Genomic DNA, 21,510 nt, shown 5'->3' with positions numbered 1-21,510 from the left:
CACAACTAGAGAAAGCCCGCGCACGGCAACAAAGACCCAAGGCAACCAAAAATAAATTAAAAAAGAAAAAAAAAGAATTAGGTGAAGAATACAAACAAGAAATTCAAAAAAGAAAAAGAGAAAAAGAAGACTAAAAATATTCCAGGCTTGCTATATATAGCACTTGCTCTGAGAGTTCCTACTAAGTCAAGTCAAGTCTCTGGAAGTTAAAAAAAAAAAAAACAAAATAGCTACTGATAATAAAAATGGTTTTTATTTACAAAGTACCTGAAAAATAAAGTAGGTTCCATTTTTATTAAGCTTCAAATAAAGTATAAAAAGTAAAAGCAATGCCTACATTATTTTCTCTGGAAATAATTTTTTTAGGGATAAATTCTAACATCTGAATCTCCCTTTAATATTTCCCTTTTAACCCAAGTCTCTTATGAAAGTATAAACAAGAGGGGCTGTTTTGTTGATATTACTTACAACATCTCCTTCTACCACCTCATTATCACTAATGAGTTCAGCAGGCCACAAGACTGAGGAAAAATAGACTGACTTTTACGTCCTCTTTGAGAAGTACTCCAGAAAAGGAGGTAAATACTTTCAATAAATATACTACCATGTAAAGAAGAAAACCACAATTTCATTCTAGTGGTGACAGAAAGGACTTATTTTCCGAAATAAAGAAAATAGGAACTTAAAAAAAACACACAAAACTCCTTTATTTCCACGGCTGAATTTTAATAATGATTGATTTTTGCTTTTTATTTACTGGAAACTTAAAAAGCTATTCTTCCTCTGTACCACAACTATTACCTCTAATTTTACAAATATCCTTAGCTATAAATATGAATAGTTGATATTCAATTATTAAATAATTTTAAAATAGTTATTATAAATAGTATATGTCTATTAAAAAAAGGAACTTAACCTAACTACCCCCCCCACCCACAAAGATAAACAGAGTTAACCATTTGGTATGTATTTTTCTTCACATACATGTTTACATATATGCATGTATGTATATGTGTGTGTATACAGTTTAAATATAGTTGTGTTCATTGTACATAGTATTCTATAATTGCTCTTTCAATTCTCAAAAATATATGAAAGACCTATAGTTCAAGCTCACTCTTTTTAATGGGTGTAATTAATTATAAGTATAATCCCATAACTTATTTATTTACTAACAAACAAATCTGTTTTCAACTTCCTTATATTACAAAAAAATGCTGCAATACACATCCTTGTACATACTTATGTATTTCTATTGTTATCTTCTGTAGTATAAATTCTAAAACTTGAATTTGAATTTTTTTTTTTTTTTTTTGGTACGCGGGCCTCTCACTGTTGTGGCCTCTCCTGCCGCGGAGCACAGGCTCTGGACATGCAGGCCCAGCGGCCATGGCTTATGGGCCCAGCCACTCCGCGGCATGTGGGATCCTCCGGACTGGGGCACGAACCCGTGTCCCCTGCATCGGCAGGCGGACTCTCAACCACTGTGCCACCAGGGAAGCCCTTGAATTTGAATTTTTAAGGTCACAGGATATAAATATTATTAATAGCATATGCAAATACAAATAAATTCTCAAAACCATAATCCATCATATAATTTTAAAGAGCATACGATTGTTACATATACAAAATAATTTCTTCCTGCTCTATTTATAAAGTTAATACCTTAGCACTGAAATCTAAAAAAAATCTAAATCTAAATAACTCAATTTTTCTACATTTGTTTATATGATGTATATGACTTTTAAAACTAGAACAACAAAAATCGGTATCAGAACATTCAAGTGAGTACTAGTTACCAAAACATTAAAAATTTAATACACAGAATGCTGTAATGTATTTGAAAGAGGCATGGCAAAAAAGATACCACAATATATTTTACTGTATTTTAAAAATCAGTCTGCTTGTTTAGTAAAGGCTTGAATCTTCTAAAGTTAAAAACCACATCTAGGGCTTCCCTGGTGGCGCAGTGGTTGAGAGTCTGCCTGCCGATGCAGGGGACACGGGTTCGTGCCCCGGTCTGCGAAGATCCCACACGCCGCGGAACGGCTGGGCCCGTAAGCCATGGCCGCTGAGCCTGCGCGTCCGGAGCCTGTGCTCCGCAATGGGAGAGGCCACAGCAGTGAAAGGCCCGCGTACCGCAAAAAAAAAAAAAAAAAAAAAAAAAACCCCACATCTACAGTTTACTCTTTAAACAACCTGAAAGTTATTTTAGAATGCAATATGAGATTAAGATCTAACAATGTTTTCTCCCAATAAAAACTGTTTTCTCAGTTCTTCTAACACCTTGTTTGCATGTCCATTTTTTTCTAACTTGCAACACTATTTTTATCATACACTAAAAGTTCCACGTATATTTGGAACTATTTCTGAGCTACTTTTCCCATTAATTTGGTACCGGGACTATAATATTTTAATTATGTGGCTTTATAATGCACTTTATAATAGTACAAGTCCCATAATAATTCTTTTTCCTAAAAATGTATTTTATTATTATTGCCTGCTTATTCTTCCAGTTGAATATTAGACTTCTAATGATAAGTTTCTTTCCCATACTCTATCCTTATTGGAATTAAATTTACAAATTAATTTCAAGTGACATCTTCACCTAATTGAGTTATCCAATACAGAAGCATGGCACTGCTCTTTATTAAAAATCTTCTTTTAGGAATTCCTGGTGGTCCAGTGGTTGAGACTCCATGCTCCCAATGCAGGGGGCCCGGGTTTGATTCCTGGTCAGAGAACTAGATCCCACATGCCGCAACTAAAAGATCCTGCGTGTTGCAATGAAGACCCGGCATAGCCAAATAAATAAATATTTTTTTAATAAAAATCTTCTATATGTCTGTATAAATTTTGTGTTTTCTTCATATAGATCAACACATTCAAATTAAATTGATTCCTAAGTATAATCTTCTGTGGACAACTGGTTCCAGACCCATTGCAGATACCAAAATCCAACAATACTCAAGTCCCAGAGCTGGCCCTCCCTATCAGCAGATTCAACCAACCATGCATTGTGTAGCACTGCATGATTGATATTTATTGAAAAGAAATCTGAGTATAAATGTATCTGCACAGTTCAAACCAGTGTTGTTCAAGGGTTAAAAGTTTATATTTTCCTGCTGCGACTGTGATTCTTTTTCATTATTTCAAATTAGCTGTTGTTACACACATAAAAATAAACACTTTCTTAAAAAATCAAAACGAGGGCTTCCCTGGTGGCGCAGTGGTTGAGAGTCCGCCTGCCGATGCAGGGGACATGGGTTCGTGCCCCGGTCCGGGAAGATCCCACATGCCACAGAGCGGCTAGGCCCGTGAGTCATGGCCGCTGAGCCTGCGCGTCTGGAGTCTGGCTCCGCAACGGGAGAGGTCACAACAGTGAGAGGCCCACGTACCACAAAAAAAAAAAAAAAAAAAAAATCAAAACGAACAAGTTTTTAGATAAATATTTAAAATACTGAAAATCGCTTAAATTAAGACTTCTATGTTTTAGGAAAAATTTATAAACTAATAAGTTATCTTTTTACTAACTACAATGAATTAGAAGGTTTTTTAAAATGTTGACTACGTTATAGAAAGGGATAAGAAAAAGCAAGTACAATTAATCAAAAATGTTTTTCAAACTCTTTACAAAAAACATCAGCACAGCTCTTAAAATAAAAAAGAAAACCAAACATTATTTTTTGAAAGAAACACAAAATTTTTAAATGTAATATATACTGCATCAGAATCCTTATCTGATATAGGGCCCGGAATATATATTTTGAAAAAGTTTTCCAAGTAATCCTGATGACCACCCTTCAGTTAAAAAAAAAAAGTATCACATCCAGGTTAAATTTCTTATTTTAAATTCCTGTATGATCTCTCCTATAACCACAAATTTGGCACACCAAATCACTTTAGTTTCTACCAATACCATTTTTTAAATGACTGCAAGTTAATTAACTTTAGATAGAAGAACATAGTGGTGTTAATAATAATTATAACCAAAACACTAACGTATTTCCCCAATTTTAATGATACTAATTTTAAGACAGTAATTTATTAACAAATTTAAGTAGGAAGTAAGACACAATCCTTTATTAAAATGAAACAAAATGTTTAAAGGATAAGAGCATAAGCATATCCATATAATCACATAAGACTTTTAAAAATTATCCTTGGGCTTCCCTGGTGGCACAGTGGTTAAGAATCCGCCTGCCAATGCTGGGGACACGGGTTCTATCCCTGGTCCAGGAAGATCCCACATGCTACGGAGCAACTAAGCCCATGCACCACAACTACTGAGCCTGCATGCCACAACTACTGAGCCCACATGCCACAACTACTGTAGCCTGTGCGTCTAGAGCCCGTGCTCCGCAACAAGAAGCCAGTGCAATGAGAAGTCTGAGCATGGCAACGGAGAGTAGTCCCCGCTCCCCGTAACTAGAGAAAGCCCGTGTGCAGCAACAAAGACCCAAGGCAGCCATAAGTAAATAAAAAAACTAAACAAGACCAAAAACCCTTACTTTAAAAAAATAAATAAAATAAAATCTATGGTTGAAAAATGTAACGTGGTCCCTTTCTTACAGCTCATACTTCTCCCCCACCACAGCTTCCTATGTTCTGGCCATATTCTCATTTCAGTTCCTCTAGAGTTTCATGCACACCTTCACCCTAGGGATTCTGTGTGGACTGTTCCAGCCTGGAATGCTGTCCTACAATCGCTATTTAAATAACTGGCTCCTTCCAATCCTGTTAATCTCAGCAGGCCTTTCTTGACCACTTTATCTAAATAGGAGCCCTTTCTCCCTTCTCCAGTATTTTCCATTCCAACATATATGGTTCATTTCCTTCCTAGGGCTTTGGATTTTATACCTTGTATATTAAACCTTATTGTCTATCTTTCCCATCAGGTCACAAATTCCATGAGAACAGGGTCCTTTTCTGTTCTGCTAGCATTTGAGGGCTCACTATGGACTCAATGCTAACAAGTATATTATGGTATCTAGACATATGACAGATACTTAATGTATATTCATTGAATCAATGAACCACATAGCTTATATGACCTTGGACAAATCGCTTAAACTCTTTGGGCTTCAGGTCACTACAATGATAAATTACTTTCTAAATCTAAAATCCTATAAATATATTTTAGTACCTTCATTTGGAAAACAGAACAGTACTAGTTACAGAGAAATTTTTTAAATATATGTTTTCTAACTAGAATCAGCATCTTTTAGTATTTAGAGGTAGCTACAAACACAGTTATAAACATACTGCAAGCCCTCTTTTTATTTAAACAGACAATATGGAATTCTGAAAATCATTTCTTCTACTGTTACACCCATCCCATCATCTGATGTATAAAAGCTATATTTATTTATTTTATTTGTTTATTTATTTTAACATCTTTATTGGAGTATAATTGTTTTACAATGGTGTGTTAGTTTCTGCTTTAAAACAAAGTGAATCAGCTATACACATACATATATCCCCATATCTCCTCCCGCTTGCGTCTCCCTCCCACCCTCCCTATCCCATCCCTCTAGGTGGTCATAAGCACCGAGCTGATCTCCCTGTGCTATGCAGCTGCTTCCCACTAGCTATCTATTTTACATTTGTTAGTATATATAAGTCCATGCCACTCTCTCACTTCGCCCCAGCTTACCCTTCCCTGTCTCTATGTCCTCAAGTCCATTCTCTATGTCTGCGTCTTTATTCCTGCCCTACCCCTAGGTTCTTCAGAACCATTTTTTTTTTTTAGATTCCATTTATATGTGTTAGCATACAGTATTTGTTTCTCTTTCTGACTTACTTCACTCTGTATGACAGTCTCTAGGTCCATCCACCTCACTACAAATAACTCAATTTCGTTTCTTTTTATGGCTGAGTAATATTCCATTGTATATATGTGCCACATCTTCTTTATCCATTCATCTGTTGATGGACACTTAGGTTGCTTCCATGTCCTGGCTATTGTAAATAGAGCTGCAATGAACATTGTGGTACATGACTCTTTTTGAATTACAGTTTTCTCAGGGTATATGCCCAGTAGTGGGATTGCTGGGTCATATGGTAGTTCTATTTTTAGTTTAAAACCTGTATTTAAAAGCAAAAGTCAAACTGATATTCTAGCATGCAGATCAATTCGGGCCCATATTGCCTCACTTCCAGAGTATGAAGCAAAATAAAGAGGATATCACAGAAAATGATTATCTTTTTGGTGACCATGGTAATGGCAACCTTTATTAGCAAGCCCTGAATAAAACATAATGAAAAAAATAATAAATTGCTGGAACATGATCTGAAAGAGGTCAATAACTACTTGCCAGGAAGCAAACTCACAGTACTTGCACAAGTACAGTAAGTTCTCCATTAACAACACTGGTAGAAATTGTGTCTTAGCTGATAGTCAGCATATATATTCTTTTTTAGGAATTGTCAATTTAGAGAGAAAAAGGATATAACAGGCAGTACGGCCTAATGGTTAAAGAAGACAGGCTCTTGCTCTAGACTGCCTGAGTTTGAATTCTACCTCCTTGACCTACAAGTTGTGTTTCCTTGGGAAAGTTACTTACCTAACCTGTGGCCTCAAATCCCTCATTTATAAAATGGGGATAATATAAGTACCTATGTCAAAGTTTTTTTTTTTTTTAAAGATTAAATAAATTAACACATCAGTGAGCAAAATTATAACTGCTCTCAAGGGTTTCTAATGGACCAAAATTATTGTATAAACAAACCTATACAATGATCAAGCAACATATGACAGTAAAAAAATGGCTATGCTACTGAAAATTTTCAAACTAGACCAAAAACTATCTAGATATTTCAAGGTATAAATAAAAAACAAAGCACTTAACATGTGCTATTACTGTACTGTAAATACCAAATTCCCTAAGGAAAAAACTAGAGCTGCACTGTCCCGTTAGTTTTAATTAATTAAAAAAAATAAAATTTAAAAATCAATTCCTGGGAATTCCCTGGTGGGCCAGTGGTTAAGACTGCGTTTCCACTGCAGGAGGCCTGGGTTCAATCCCTGGTTGGGGAACTAAGATCCCATAAGCCGCGTGGCACAGCCAAAAAACTGAAAAAAAAAAAACTAACATTGTATTAAAAAAAAAATCAATTCCTTAGTTGCACTAGCCACATTTCAAGCACTTAGTAGCTACATGTGGCTAGTGTCTCCCATATTGGACAGCACAGATGTAGAACACAGACATTATCAAAGAAATTCTATGATCAGCACTGATCTAGATGTAGCTAGATAATACAATTATGCTGAATAAACTCAGTAATTCAAGAGCTGTAATATTTAGGTAACAAAAAAGTTAAAAGACACAACTATTAAAAAGGAAACACTTTCAAAAGTAAAATTCAAAGGCAATAATTAAGATGTGACTATTCTCCTAGGTAAAACTGCTTAATATATAGAAGCTACCCACAAAAAATTACCAAAAATTCTAACATGTCTGACTATGGGAACTTCATTCTTTACCCTTTACAAAGTTAAATTCTATAATTTTACCTCCGTTCTAAGATCAGTGTTCCAATGGAGGAGGTGGCACAGGAATGCGGCAGAGTTCAAGTGTGGAATTCATTTGTTGAGACTTAAATGTTTTCCAACTCTATAAAAAATGAAAACAAAAAACTGTGAAATAGTGAGAGAGAATATCCTCAAGAATGTAATATAAAGGAGAAAGAACAATTTTGAAAAGGCATTTATAATATAGTTTATCTAATTTTAAAAATAATTGGGATTATTTTTAAATTTTCTATAATAACTAGGCTATACTTATGTACCATTATCAAACCTATTTTAGAAGACATTAGATTTGGAAAAAAGAAGTCTGAGTTTTAGTTTCAAATTTACCATTAAATATCTGTAAAGACTTCGAGTAAGTTAAATTTTCTGGAGCCTCACCTGAAAAATCTACAAAAATAAGTACTTCCCAGCCAAAAATTCTGAGTCCAACTTTTGAAACATATTACAGTGATCACACACACACATACACACACACACGCAACGATCATTAAAATTTTAATATGCACTATAAAATCAAGCTTAAATAAGTATCAATGGCTACATTATAATTTTGGATAAGTTTCACAGACTGAAAATTTTATCATTTTGAGAAAGAACATAGAAAATGCTGTTACTTGAACTTTTGGCACAAAAAATATTAAAAATCATTTTCAAATTGATAGAAGTATACTTTTCTCATAAAGTAATAACTATTATCATGTACTTGTTGACCACATTATACTCTACTTCTTTGATTCAAAACTTATCACAACTTTAAAAGCTAAAACACCAAAAGAAAATTAGCATTTTAAAATATGTCCATTAACAAAACTTTTTTTTTTTTTTTGCGGTACGTGGGCCTCTCACTGTTGTGGCCTCTCCCGTTGCGGAGCAACAGGCTCCGGACGCACAGGCTCAGCGTCCACAGCTCACGGGCCCAGCCGCTCCGCGGCATGTGGGATCTTCCCGGACCGGGGCACGAACCCGTGTCCCCTGCATCGGCAGGCGGACTCTCAACCACTGTGCCACCAGGGAAGCCCACAAAACATTTTTTAATACAAAGAATACTGCAATAATATTCTCTTGGAGTTAAACAACATTATCATTGTAAAGTCTCCAATGTTTTCCAAACTGAAGATGTGTCAGGACCTCCTACTCCAACCATCTCGTATATACTGGGCTATCGCATGGGATTTTTATTTCATGAGAAGTTCTGCAGTGGGGAAAAAACTTGAAAAGGACTAGCAAGTTTTCTCTGTTAGTCTCTGGAAAGATACACAAGAAATTGGTAACACTCTGGGAAGGGGCAGCTGGTGCCAAGGAGACTGTCTTTTTGTACCTTGGGAATTCGGAACCACCAAGACAATCACCAGATTTTGAAGCAGTGCAGGCAGGCAGACTTGAGAGCTATGCTGGGAAGACTGTCTCTGACAGTCTTTCAAGGCTAAGGATACAGATACTAGGCTCTCAATTGAGGAAAAAGCCAAAACAAAACAAGGAAACCCAACAGGGCAAATAACAGGAAAACTGAGCCATTCAGAGTATGTTCTTTAACCACAACCAAAGTAACCTAGAGATCATTAACAACAATTAATAAATAAAAACCTAAAAAACCCCCAACTACCTGGAAATTTTAAATTATACTTCTAAATAATCTATGGGTCAAAGAAGATATTAAAACCAAAATTAGGGACTTCCCTGGCAGCCCAGTGGTTAAGACTCCACACTCCCAATGCAGGGGGCACAGATTTGATCCCTGGTCGGAAAACTAAGATCCCACATGCTGCACAGCACAGCCAAAAAAACCAAAAAAACAACCAAAATTAGTAAAAATGCCGAACTCAGTGCTAAGAAAGATATGTTAAAGCTTGTGGGATGTAGCTGTAGCCTTATTTCATATGTAGAGAGTTCTTACTTTGCATGTATTAAGCAAAGACATAGTTCCTATATGCATTTAGGAGTTTCAGTTAACCTGGTACCTTGCAAAGCTAAGATTGCCTATATTAGCAGAGAGGCTGAAAAAAAAAATCAGTGGTTTTTTCTATTGACAGATATCTATCTCTGGAGGTCAGAGAGGATAGCAAATGAGTGAAACAGAAAACAAGCACACAATAGAGGGAAAAAAATCAACAAAGTCAAAAGTTGGTTTTTTGAAAAAAAAAAAAAAGTTGGTTCTTTGGAACTTCCCTGGTGGTCCAATGGTTAAGAATCCGCCTTCCAATGCAGTAGATGTGGGTTCGATCCCTGGTCAAGGAACTAAGATCCCACAGGCCACAGGGCAACTAAGCCTGTGCGCTCTAGAGCCTGAGCGCCACAACCAGAGAGAAGCCTGTGCGCACCGCAACAGAAGATCCTGCATGCCGCAACAAAGACCCCGCATGCCGCAACTAAGACCTGACGCAGCCAAATAAATTATAAAATATTTTTTAAAAAGTTGGTTCTTTGAAAAGATTAATAAAATTGACAAACCCCTAGTAATACTTATTAGAGAAAACACAAATTACTATGAAATTTTTTAGACATCAAAAAGACAAGAAGTTATGATAAACTTTATGCCAATAAATGTGACACTTGGCATGAAATGAACACATTTCTTGAAAAACACAAATAACCAACACCGAAAGATACAGAATATCCATACAGCATCATGGATATTAAAGAAATGTAATCTATCATTAAAAATCTTTCCATAAAGAAAATCTCAAGTGCAGATGGTTTCACCAGTGGATTTTTCCAAACAGTTAAGGAGGAAACAACACCAAGGTTGTACAAGTGTCACAATCAATGATAAAATATTGAAAACTTACTTTCTGAGGTTGAAAACAAGAAAGAGGGACTTCACTAGAGGTCCAGTGGTTAAGACTCCACGCTTCCACTGCAGGGGGCGCTGGTTTGATCCCTGGTCAGGGAACTAATATCCCGCATGTCGCAGAGTGACGCCAAAAAAAAAAAAAAAAAGAAGAAAGAGATAACCATTATCACCACTTCTATTCAACACTGTGCTGGAGGGCCTAGCTACTATAGCAAGTCAAGAAAAAGATATAAGAATAATAACCAGAAAAGAAAAAAGGTCATTATTTAGAGATGATATTATTAATAAACAATATAAATATGTACCAAGAAAATTCAGAAGATTCTACAGAATAATTATTAGAATTAATAAGTGAATTTATCTAGGTTTCTGGATAAAAGGCTAATATATAAAAATCAATTATATTTCTGTAAACTAGTGTTTTTTAAAAACACAACTTCAGGCTTCCCTGGTGCAGTGGTTAACAATTTGCCTGCCAATGCAGGGGACACGAGTTCCAGCCCTGGTCTGGGAAGATCCCATATGCCGTGGTGCAACTGAGCCCATGCACCACAACTACTGACTGTGCTCTAGAGCCCACGTGCCGCAACTACTGAAGCCCACGTGCCTAGAGCCCGTACTCTGCAACAAGAGAAGCCACCACAATGAGAAGCCCACGCACCACAACGAAGAGTGGCCGCCACTCGCCGCAACCAGAGAAAAGACCACGCACAGCAGCGAAGACCCAACACAGCCGAAAACAATAAGTAAATAAAATAAAATAATCAAATAAATAAAGAAAATAAAAACACAACTTCCAACAGCATTTTTTTTAAAAAAGAAAGACATCTAACAAAAGATGTGCAAGACCACTACACTGAAAACAAGAAAACATTTTTGAGAGAATTTAAGGGTCTAAATAAATTGAAGGACATACCATGTTCACAGGTTGAAGACTCATAGTAAAAATGTCAATTCTCCCCCAATTGATTTCTAGTTTCAAAGCTACCATAATCAAAATCCCACTCTTCTCCTTTTAAAGAGAAATTGACAAGCCGATTCTGAAATCCCTAGGGAACTACAAGGAGCCAAGAATAGTCAAAGCAACCTTGAAAAACAAAAAAAATTGGAGGACTATACTGTAAAATATTAAGATCTGTTATAAAGCCATAGTAATTAGCTGTACAAGTATAGTAACTAAAACTTATCAATGAAAAAATAGAGCCTAGAAAGTCACACACAAATAAGACTACTTTATTTATGACAAAGGCAAATTGCAGTGCAGTTGGGAAAAGACATTCTTTTAAACAAAAGACGCTGGGTCAACTGGATATCCCTATAGAAAATAATGAGAAAAAAAAAAAAAAAGAAAATAATGAGTGTATCACAATCTCTAACTTTACACAACTCAACAAAAGTAAATTCCAAATAGAATGCAGGTCTAAATGTGAAAGTAAACAAACAAAAAACCATAGCAAAACATCTTTATGTCCTTGAAGCAGGCAAATATTTTTTAAGCAAACACAAAAAGCACTAACCATAACAACAACAACAATAAATTGGACTGTATCAAACCTGTCATCAAAAGAAACTGAGAGTGAAAAGGCAAGCCAAAGACCAGAAGAAATCAACAATACCTACGCCCGATACCTAGAGAGAGATGTGACTGCTTGGTGGGAGGGTAGGGCAGGAAAACTGTAAAATCCATAACTTCTCCAGGACAGGGAGGACGTCTCAGATGTATCTGTATTCCCAGTTCCTGGGACAGGGCTTAGCACAGTTAGCACTTAGTTCATGACTATTGAGTGAAGGGCCTAACAGCAACAAGCAGTCAGTCAGCGGCAGACTCAGCTGAGGAGACAGGCAGCAAGTATGGTAAAGACTACTAGTTCCCATCCGATAGAGATCCACACCTCCACTCGCAATGATCTAGCCTATACAATCAGCTAAAGCCATTTCTGACCCTCACTTATAGCTAAGTATGGCCAAATGACTAAGTTCTGGTCAATGAGATCTGAGGAAATACCGTGTAGGGAATTCTAGAAAGGCTTCTTTCCTTCTTTTTTTTTTTGTCATTCACATGTGGCTTGCAGGATCTTAATTCCCCAACCAGGGATTGAACTCGGGCTCACGGCAGTGAAAGCATGGAGTCCTAACCATTGGACTTCCAGGGAAGTCCCTAGAAAGTTTTCTTAAAAGATGGAAGGTATGCCCCTTTTGTCCTCTGCCTTTCTTCCTCCTTCCTTCTGCCTAGATCATGGATGGATATCCAGCAACCATTCTGTGATCTTCAGAATAGAAACCACATGCTAAGGATGGCAAAGGAAAGAGAGAAAGAGAATGGGTCCTTGACAAGTCTATGGAGTTGCTGTACCAGTCTTAGACTATTTCTGAATTTGTTTTTACAAGACAGAGAAATGAACTATTACCTTATTTAAGCAACGGTTATTTCTTATCTCTGTTTCTAGCAGCCAAACACTATTCCCACCTGATAAGGTAAGAAAGAGACTGCAGGAACAAATTTATGGTCTAAGATGCCAACAAGCCATCTCAGTTATGCTTCAATTTAATGCTAAGAATAAAGTGTTTAGGATATTCCACTGTAATTGGGGTGGTGGGGAGTGTAGGAAGCAAGACTGACCAAAGAATCTACTCTGTGAGGGTGCATCACCATTACAGTTCAGACAGCGGGGTGTTTATAATAGTTCAGTACACTGACAAGATTTCATAATGCAGTACTATAATTTCTTGCCAACAGTTGGGAGTTATGTTCTAGAAAAGTAATGTGGCTTACTGTGACTGGCCAAAACCAAATTATAGGAAAATGAGAGGTTAGGAAAAATAAACAGTTTAATGGAAGATGTTAAATCAGCTGTTTAAAACCTGTTCAAATAAAAACCCAGTGAACTTTATACAGATGAACCTCCTTCAAGTTTTCAGGAAACACTACTGCAGCACAACAGTTAGATAAGGCTGATTCTCCCACATATTATGCACATTATTCTACTTCATGAAGATTTTGAACCTGTCCTTCTTGGCTTGCTATCTAATGTCTTTGGTACTTGTGTTTTTACTTTTGTTAGATCTCAGCAAACATTTTCAAATTTTTATAGTGACTGTGCCACTTTTTGGACTGTTGTTCATCCTTACATTAAGAAAACAGAAAATAATCTGATCTCGCTGTGGACTATTGTTATAGACTGAATTTTTGTGTCTCCCCAAAATATACTGAAATGCTAACCCCCAGTGTGATGGTATTAGGAGGTGGGGCCTTTGGGAGGTGATTAGGTCATGAGGGTAGTGCTCTCATGAATGCGATTAGTGTCCTTATAAAAGAGATCCCCAGAGAGCTCTCTCACATGTTATAACACAATGAGAATGTAGCCATCTCGGAAATAGGAAGTGGGTCCCTAGTTGACACAAAATTTTCTGGCACCTTGATCTTGGACTTCCCAAGTTCAAGAACTGTGAGAAATAGAAGTTTGTTGTTTAAACCACCCAGTCTATGGTACTTTATTATAGCAGCCTAAATTGTCTGCGACAAAGGTCCTTTTCCATTTTTCCACTCCCTTGAATTTGGGCTAGCTTGGTGAGTTGCTTTGATCATTAGAATATGGTGGAAGGGCTGTTATACAATTTCAAAGCCTAATCCTCAAAGAGGCCTTGCAGCCTTACAGCTTCCACCTTCACCTTTATAGAATGCTACCCTGAGAATGCCATGTAAGGATGCCAGACTAGCCCACCAGATGAGGAGTCACACTGAGAAGAACTGAAGCACCTTAATGGACAGCCAGCACCATGTGCAAACATGTGGGTGGAGACATCTTGGACCTTCTAACTCAGTCAACCCTCCAGGTGGATTCAGCTACATGAGACAGCCAAGTGAAACCAATAAAGGAACAACTTAGCCAACCTACAGAATCATGAAAAATAACAATAAATCTTTTTGCCCTGAGTCATTTAATTTTGCAGTAGTGTTTCAGGCAGCAATATCAAATAAACTTTAAGATAACACTTAAAATAACAGCTTCTTGAAGGTGAGAACAATCGCTTTAGATTTTTCTGTTTTTATCTTTAATTCATATGTTATAGCACCCTGGAAGCTATGCCGACTCCAATGCTGCTTTCCACTATGATTGAAAAAAAAGAAATTAATGTATGAAAATACAATGGGGAGCCATTAAAAAATTTTGCATGAAGTAATATGTAATAGGCACTTTAGAAAGAGAACTCTGGTTACACTGTAGAGTGGACCACAGGGAGGAAAGACCTGTGAGGGCAGAGTGACCAATATGAATACTGCTGGAATAGTCCTAGGGAGAGGCTTAGTAAGAGGTTAGAAGGCTAGACTATCATTACTACTGCTGCTGCTGCTACTATTATTTGCATTATATATTTATTTTATTTGTTTTAATAGAATGTCACCTTGGTGACTTTTTAAAAATTTTTTATTTTTATTGAAGTATAATTGATTTACAAAGTTGTGTTAGTTTCAGGTATACAGCAAAGTTATTCAGTTTATATGTGTGTGTGTATATATACATATATATATATTCTTTTTCAGATTTTTTCCATTATATGTTATTACAAGATATTGAGTATAGTTCCCCATGCTATACAGTAGGTTCTTGTTGGTTATCTATTTTATATATAGTAGAGGTATTATGTATTTATGATGAACCAAGCAAGTACTATAACTAGAACCTCATATGTATTTGCTCATTTAATCCTTAATACAACCCTTTTTAAAAACTTTTTATTTCAAAATAATTACAGACTCATAGGAAGTTCCCAGACTACATGCCAGGAGGTCCCATGTATCCTTTGCCCAGTTTCCCCCAATCGTTAACATCTTGCATAAATACAGTAAAATATCAGGAAACTGACATTGGTATAGTCCACAAAGGGTTACTCAGATATCACCAGTTTTACAAGCACTCATTTGTCTGTGCATGTGTGTGTAGTTTTATACAATTTTATAACAGATGTAGATAATGTGTAACTACCATCACAATTAAGATATAGAACTGTTCTATCACCGAGAGGCTCCCTTGTAGCCACCCACTCCCTTCTCCCTGATCCTTAACTCCTGGCAAACACTACTCTGCTCTTCATCTCTATATTTTTGATATTTCAAGAGCGCTATATAGAGGAAATCATACAGTATGTAACCTTTTGAGAGTGACTTTTTTCACTTCAGATCCATCTTAGTTGTTACATGTATCAACAGCTCATTCTTTTTATTGCTGCATAGTATAAACGTGCCAGTTTGTTTAACCATTCACCTGTTGAAGAACATTTGGGTTGTTTCCAGTTTTTGACTATTAGGAATGAAACTGCTATGAACATTCAGGTACAGGTTTTTGTGTGAATGTAAGTTTCAATTTCTCTGGAATAAATGCTCAATAGTGCAACTGCTGGACTGTACAACTCTGTTTTTAAAGAAACTGAAGCTATAAATGGCGGAGCTGGGATTCTAATCTAGATATCTGCCTCTAGGTCCTAACTCTTCACACAATTTCCAGTGGTTGTAGAAATTGAGAGAAGTAAATACAAAGGTAGAGTCAACAGAATATAGCATCGCTCAGATGAGGGGTATATGAATGAAGTGTCAAAGATAACACCAGGTTCCAGCTTCAGCACATTAGACAGATGACAAAATACGAATTCACTTTTATATATACTGTATTTGAGGTATCTGTAGGTCATCCTCAACTAGCAGGCAATTAGATTTATAGAATAGGAACCAGAGATTAAGAAAAAGCTCTGGATTAGAGATTGATTTGAGTAAATAACATCAGACGGACAGGGTACAGAACGACAAAGAGATTTGACAACAGAACCATGAAGAACAGAAACATTCATTTCCTCTAGTTTTTTACCACAAACAATAAAACAGCAGGTACTGTGACAGACTGCAAATTCATATTAACTTTAGATATTATAGCACATCATGTCTACCATATGAGTTTTACAATCATAGTATAAAGTATAAAGGGAGTAATATATGCTCCCCTCCCCACTCCCTTTTTCATTTAAAAAGAAAGAACTACAAAAGGAATACCTGCTGATTAAAAAGCCTTAATACTACTCCGTATGATACTATAGTGATTATATGTCATTATACGTTTGTCCAAACCCATACAATGTACAACACCAAAACTGAACCCTAATGCAGACTATGAACTTTGGGTGATAATGTGTGAACGTAGGCTCATCAATTGTGACAAATGTACTATTCTGTGGGAGATATTAATAATGGGGGGGTCTATGCATATGTGAGAGGGTTTATGGGAAATCTCTGTCTTTTCTACTCAATTTTGCTGTGAACCTAAAACCGCTCTAAAACGTCCAGTAAACAAACAAACAAAAACAATTAAGCCTCAGTATAAAAGAATATGTAAAAAGCATAAGTTTCACTCCCCGCTCAGCATCCAACTCCCTCCACCCATTTTTCAAAAAAATACATGGGGAAAGGAATTTAAGGAGGTAAACTGACAAATCTTAGTAGCTAAATAAGAAGCAAGCAATATCAAGAGTCAAGGGATAGGGACATCACGGGTGGCACTGTGGTTAAGAATCTGCCTGCCAATGAAGGAGACACGGGTTCAAGCCCTGGTCCAGGAAGACCCCACATGCCACGGAGCAACTAAGCCCGTGCACCACAACTACTGAGCCTGCACTCTAGAGCCTGCAAGCCACAAGTACTGAGCCCGCGAGCCACAACTACTGAGCCTGTGTGCCACAACTACTGAAGCCGGTGCGCCTAGAGCCCGTGCTCCACAACGAGAAGCCACTGCAATGAGAAGCCCGCGCACCGCAATGAAGAGTAGCCCCCACTTGCCACAACTAGAGAAAACCCATGCAAATAAATAAATAAGGGCTTCTCTGGTGGTGCAGTGGTTGAGAGTCTGCCTGCCGATGCAGGGGACACGGGTTTGTGCCCCGGTCCGGGAAGATCCCACATGCCGCGGAGCGGCTGGGCCTGTGAGCCATGGCCACTGAGCCTGCGTGTCCGGAGCCTGTGCTCTGCAACGGGAGAGGCCACAACAGTGAGAGGCCCGCGTACCGCAAAAAGTAAGTAAGTAAATAAATAAATAAATAAAATTGAAGGAAAAAAAAAGAGTCAACGGATAATGTCAATTATACCTCAATGAAAAAAAGCCAAGGATTCCTAATGACAAAAGTGATAGATAAGTTTGATTCTAACCTTTTTTGAAGTTCAGTTTTTGGAATAGAACAAAATAACTATTATGTAATCCATGCTTTGCCATTTAACAATTTAAGTACCACTTACCATATATATATATATATATTTTTTTGCGGAACACGGGCCTCTCACTGTTGTGGCCTCTCCCATTGCGGAGCACAGGCTCTGGACGCGCAGGCTCAGCGGCCATGGCTCACGGGCCCAGCCGCTCCGCGGCACGTGGGATCCTCCCGGACCGGGGCATGGACCCGTGTCCCCTGCAGCAGCAGGCGGACTCCCAACCACTGCGCCACCAGGGAAGCCCCCACTTACCATATTTTATGACCACATTTTTGGCAGCTGTATTTCAAACTTAGAAAGAACTATAATCCCATAAGTAATCAAAGTCACACCCTTAATATATTACATAATTGAGTTTTTTACTCCTTTCTCCAAAATTAAAGTCTACTCATTTACTTTTTCTCGTAATTGTCTCCATGGCAGACAAATACCCAAACAGAAAGTCTAGGATTCATAAGAATGAACCATGAATTTCTAAACAAGACCTGTGTCAAAGTCAACACATTCACAATTTCAAGTTTTAATATATATTATTTGTTTACAAAAAGATAAATGTATACCTTCATCATATCATAGCAATATTGCAAAAAAACCCTTTTATCAAGAAAACTTCCAATTCTTATTTTCCAATTCTAGTTTAATTTAGTACTAGATAGCTTTCAGAGACATTGAGAGAACAGGTACAAGTAAACATCTGTGCAAAGCACAGGTCTGAATTATGAAAGAAATTAGCTTGGTTTATGTAAAGCAGCTAAGTGCCAAGTAAAAAGTAATCCCAACCAAAACATTCAGCACAATTTTTATTTCTGGCAACTTTAGCTCCTGGTTAGAAAATCCATCATCTCAGCTATGACATTAAATGGTGAAAATTTATTGAGCTATAATATATTGATAGATTTAGAAGCCCTTTTTCTCAAGCTAAAACTACTGTTCTGGTTCACACCACAGTGTGAGAGCCTTGAATTAGATCAATGATTCTCAAGTAGAAGCCCATTATAAACCATATCATCCAGGGAATTTTTTTTTCCTTCAAAATATATCTGCCTCCCTTCATATTCCCCCTACCACTAAGATTCCACAGGTAAGTGGAGATGATATAATAGATATGCATGTGTGCCTTTTTTTTTTAACTCCTAGATTATTCTGATATACATGGAACTCTCTCAGAGTTACTCACTTTTATGGAGAATGCCTGAATTAGGTCCAACTCTATTTTTTAACATTGTATCAACAGCAGGCAAAAGGAGCAGAGCTACATAGTGATAAGAGCACAGCAGAAAGCTCTGCAGGTAAGGGGCTGTACTAATAGCAGCCGTAATCTTTCTGTGCCAGCTCCCTCCAGAATCCATTATATATTTTAGACAATGACAAATGTTCAGTTCATCATCCTGAGAAAAGCACACTGTCTACCAGTCAGATAAAAATGTAAAAAGAAGCTATTTGGGACATCAAAAAAACTAAGCCACAGAAAAAGAAAGACAAAAATTCCTCTATTCTTTAAAAGAACATAACAAAGCATTAAAAGAAAAATAACAAAGTATTATTTTGTGCAGCTGTTAATTTGTTTGGAGAATTTCTGCTCATGTTTTATCATTTTAGTTTTTCATTATGTAGCATTGATTTTTCTATTACAAAATTCAGTCAAGCTGAAAATCTTAACCATTCTAGAACCTAATAAACTACAATTAGATGACAAAACTGTATTAAAAAACAATCAAACAATCCTAAATCCATATCGCATGTCAAGATAGCTTAAGAGTTGGATTAAAAAACAAGCTTTCAAAGCCCATTTTAGGGCAAACAATTATACTTCTTTACAGTCATTGTTTCAAATTCCTTATAAACAATACTGAAATGTATCAGAAAAGAGAATTTCTAATGATGTATAAATAATCAGCCAATTATTATTATATTCTAATTTGGACTAGCATTCCTTAAATCACTTGGTAATTTCCTACTCAATGTTCAACTTTATTGCATTCTACAAGGACACCTACTGGCCGTTCAAAATCAGCCATTAGTTCTCTAAGACAACTCTAGTAGGCTGGTTACATAATAAGAAGAAACACATACATACACACACAGAGACACATATACCCTACATGAAAGCAGAGATTTGTTCACAGGTACTCACACTACAGAACTGCACCTAAAACAGAAGCAGAACTGTTCTTTGGACTGAGAGTATTATTCTTGCCAAAAGATAAAACGACCAAGAATGAAACACCAAGTATCAAAATTTTTATCTGAAACACTGATAAATATCTCAGTATGCTAAACATTTCAGAACAAACTCTAATGATCCAGCTCTCTTTACCAAATGACATATAGAAAAAATTTTTTTTTTCAATTTAGTTTCTGGGATACACTAATATAAATTATCAATTATAGAAAAAAATCACATTTTAGAAAGTTTTTCTGACATGCAGTATTAAAATAAGCTCAGGAAAATGATACACTTGTTAATAAATACTACATGAGTCTTTATCTTCTAAGCTAAAGGCATCATTTCAATCAGCTCACATTTTAGAAATTTATAACACTTCCTTTAAAATTGCTTTCCAGTGAGCTATAAAATCAAGTTTTTAATGTAGTCTGTCATTCCATAATACACACTGAATGGAATTCCTATTTTAATTCTGTATTTCATTGCGCAAATAATGAATTATAAAAACTTAGAAAAAACATGATAATCTACAATTAATTATGTCTGTAAATACATTTTACCTCTACCGGAGAGGTTCAAAGAACATACTTTTTAAATCTAAGAAATAAATAATTCAAACTGGTTTCTCAGACTCATAGAGCAAATTTCTTAAAAAGACGACTCTCCCTCCACCAAAACCAGACCACCACATAATTTTCACAGTCTCTAACATCCACAATATTTAGGGGGTTAAAAAAATCTACCAACTAATTTTCTAGTCATTTTCCAACTTGCACTTACCTCCTACTATAGATTTTTGAGGGTCTCCACTTCCCTGAAGATTAAAAGAAAAAAAAAAAAGATTTGTAGTCAGCCTTGACCATCAAAACAAATAAATTCACGAACTACAAAACGTGAACCTGGCCACGCTCATCTCAGACTAACACATCTCTCAACCCAAGTCCATATTTGGGATAAGCTCTTCGTGACTACTCTATCCTTCATGCTTCTTCGCCCACAGAGCCGGCCGGGGTACAAAACAGTCAAACAAACGAAAAAACTATCCTCACACATCAAGAGGTTGCAAGACCTCCGCTTCCAGGAGGGGCAACCTGATTGTTTGGGTAAATAACGGTCAAAGATTACATAATATACAGCTACGAAGACTTTCAACGATCTGGCCGCCAATAAATATCTTTCTTCTCCGCTTCCTCCGTTCCCACCCTGAGAAACGGCCCTAAGAAGAAGCAAGCCCTAGGATTTCTCTCAGGTGCCTGCAATGCCGCGCGTCCTCTTTTCTCTCGGAGCTCCGTGCAAGGAATTCTTCCAGCCCTCACGACGCCGTCTTGCTCCGGCCTCTCTCCCGTCTCCGCCGGCGCCACCGCAGCCCCCCACGCCTGAGGCCCCTACGTCGCCCCGCAGGGCTCAGCCTCCACCCGCCTCGGCTGTCTTCTCCTCACGACCCTCCCAAGCTGCTAGCTGGTCTCCTAGAGGTTCCGAAACCACCAACACCCAACACTCTGGCTACCGCCTTCCCAGACCACCCTCGTCAGATCCCCTCTATAGTTCCTGTAGCCGGAGAAGAAGAAAATCCCTCCTATCTGGCACTCCACGTCCCCCAGAGACAGCCTACCTGCCACCCCTCTGCCTCTGGCTTCTTACCGCCACCGCCTCCCGCAGCAGCCTGCCAACTGCAGCGCAACAACCGGCCCTCCCATTGGGTGAGTCCACGCTCCAACAACAGCACCGCTGATTGGCAGCAGTATGCCCGCGGCCCTCCCCCTGTGCAG

The 21,510-nt window shown here is 37.4% G+C and overlaps 1 protein-coding gene across 3 annotated transcripts in view; it reads right to left on the bottom strand.

Annotated features, from left to right (window-relative positions):
- HYCC2 (hyccin PI4KA lipid kinase complex subunit 2) overlaps positions 1-21,453 on the bottom strand; it is a 72,906-nt gene extending 51,453 nt beyond the window's left edge. For 2 of the 3 annotated variants that reach the window (XM_067741038.1, XM_067741040.1), the window contains exons 1-4: positions 21,354-21,453; positions 20,522-20,555; positions 10,321-10,424; positions 7,517-7,616 (exon numbers count right to left, since the gene is read on the bottom strand). The gene's annotated coding sequence lies outside the window, so the exon portion shown is untranslated. The remainder of the gene's footprint in view (positions 1-7,516; positions 7,617-10,320; positions 10,425-20,521; positions 20,556-21,353) is intronic. The other variant, XM_067741039.1, reaches the window with a different exon arrangement.
- Positions 21,454-21,510: the final 57 nt, after the last annotated feature.

Source organism: Pseudorca crassidens, chromosome 6, assembly GCF_039906515.1.
Source record: "Pseudorca crassidens isolate mPseCra1 chromosome 6, mPseCra1.hap1, whole genome shotgun sequence".
Lineage (NCBI taxonomy): Eukaryota > Metazoa > Chordata > Mammalia > Artiodactyla > Delphinidae > Pseudorca > Pseudorca crassidens.
The sequence above is the reverse complement of the archived record's forward strand: the minus strand, read 5'-3'. Positions and strand labels throughout refer to the sequence as shown.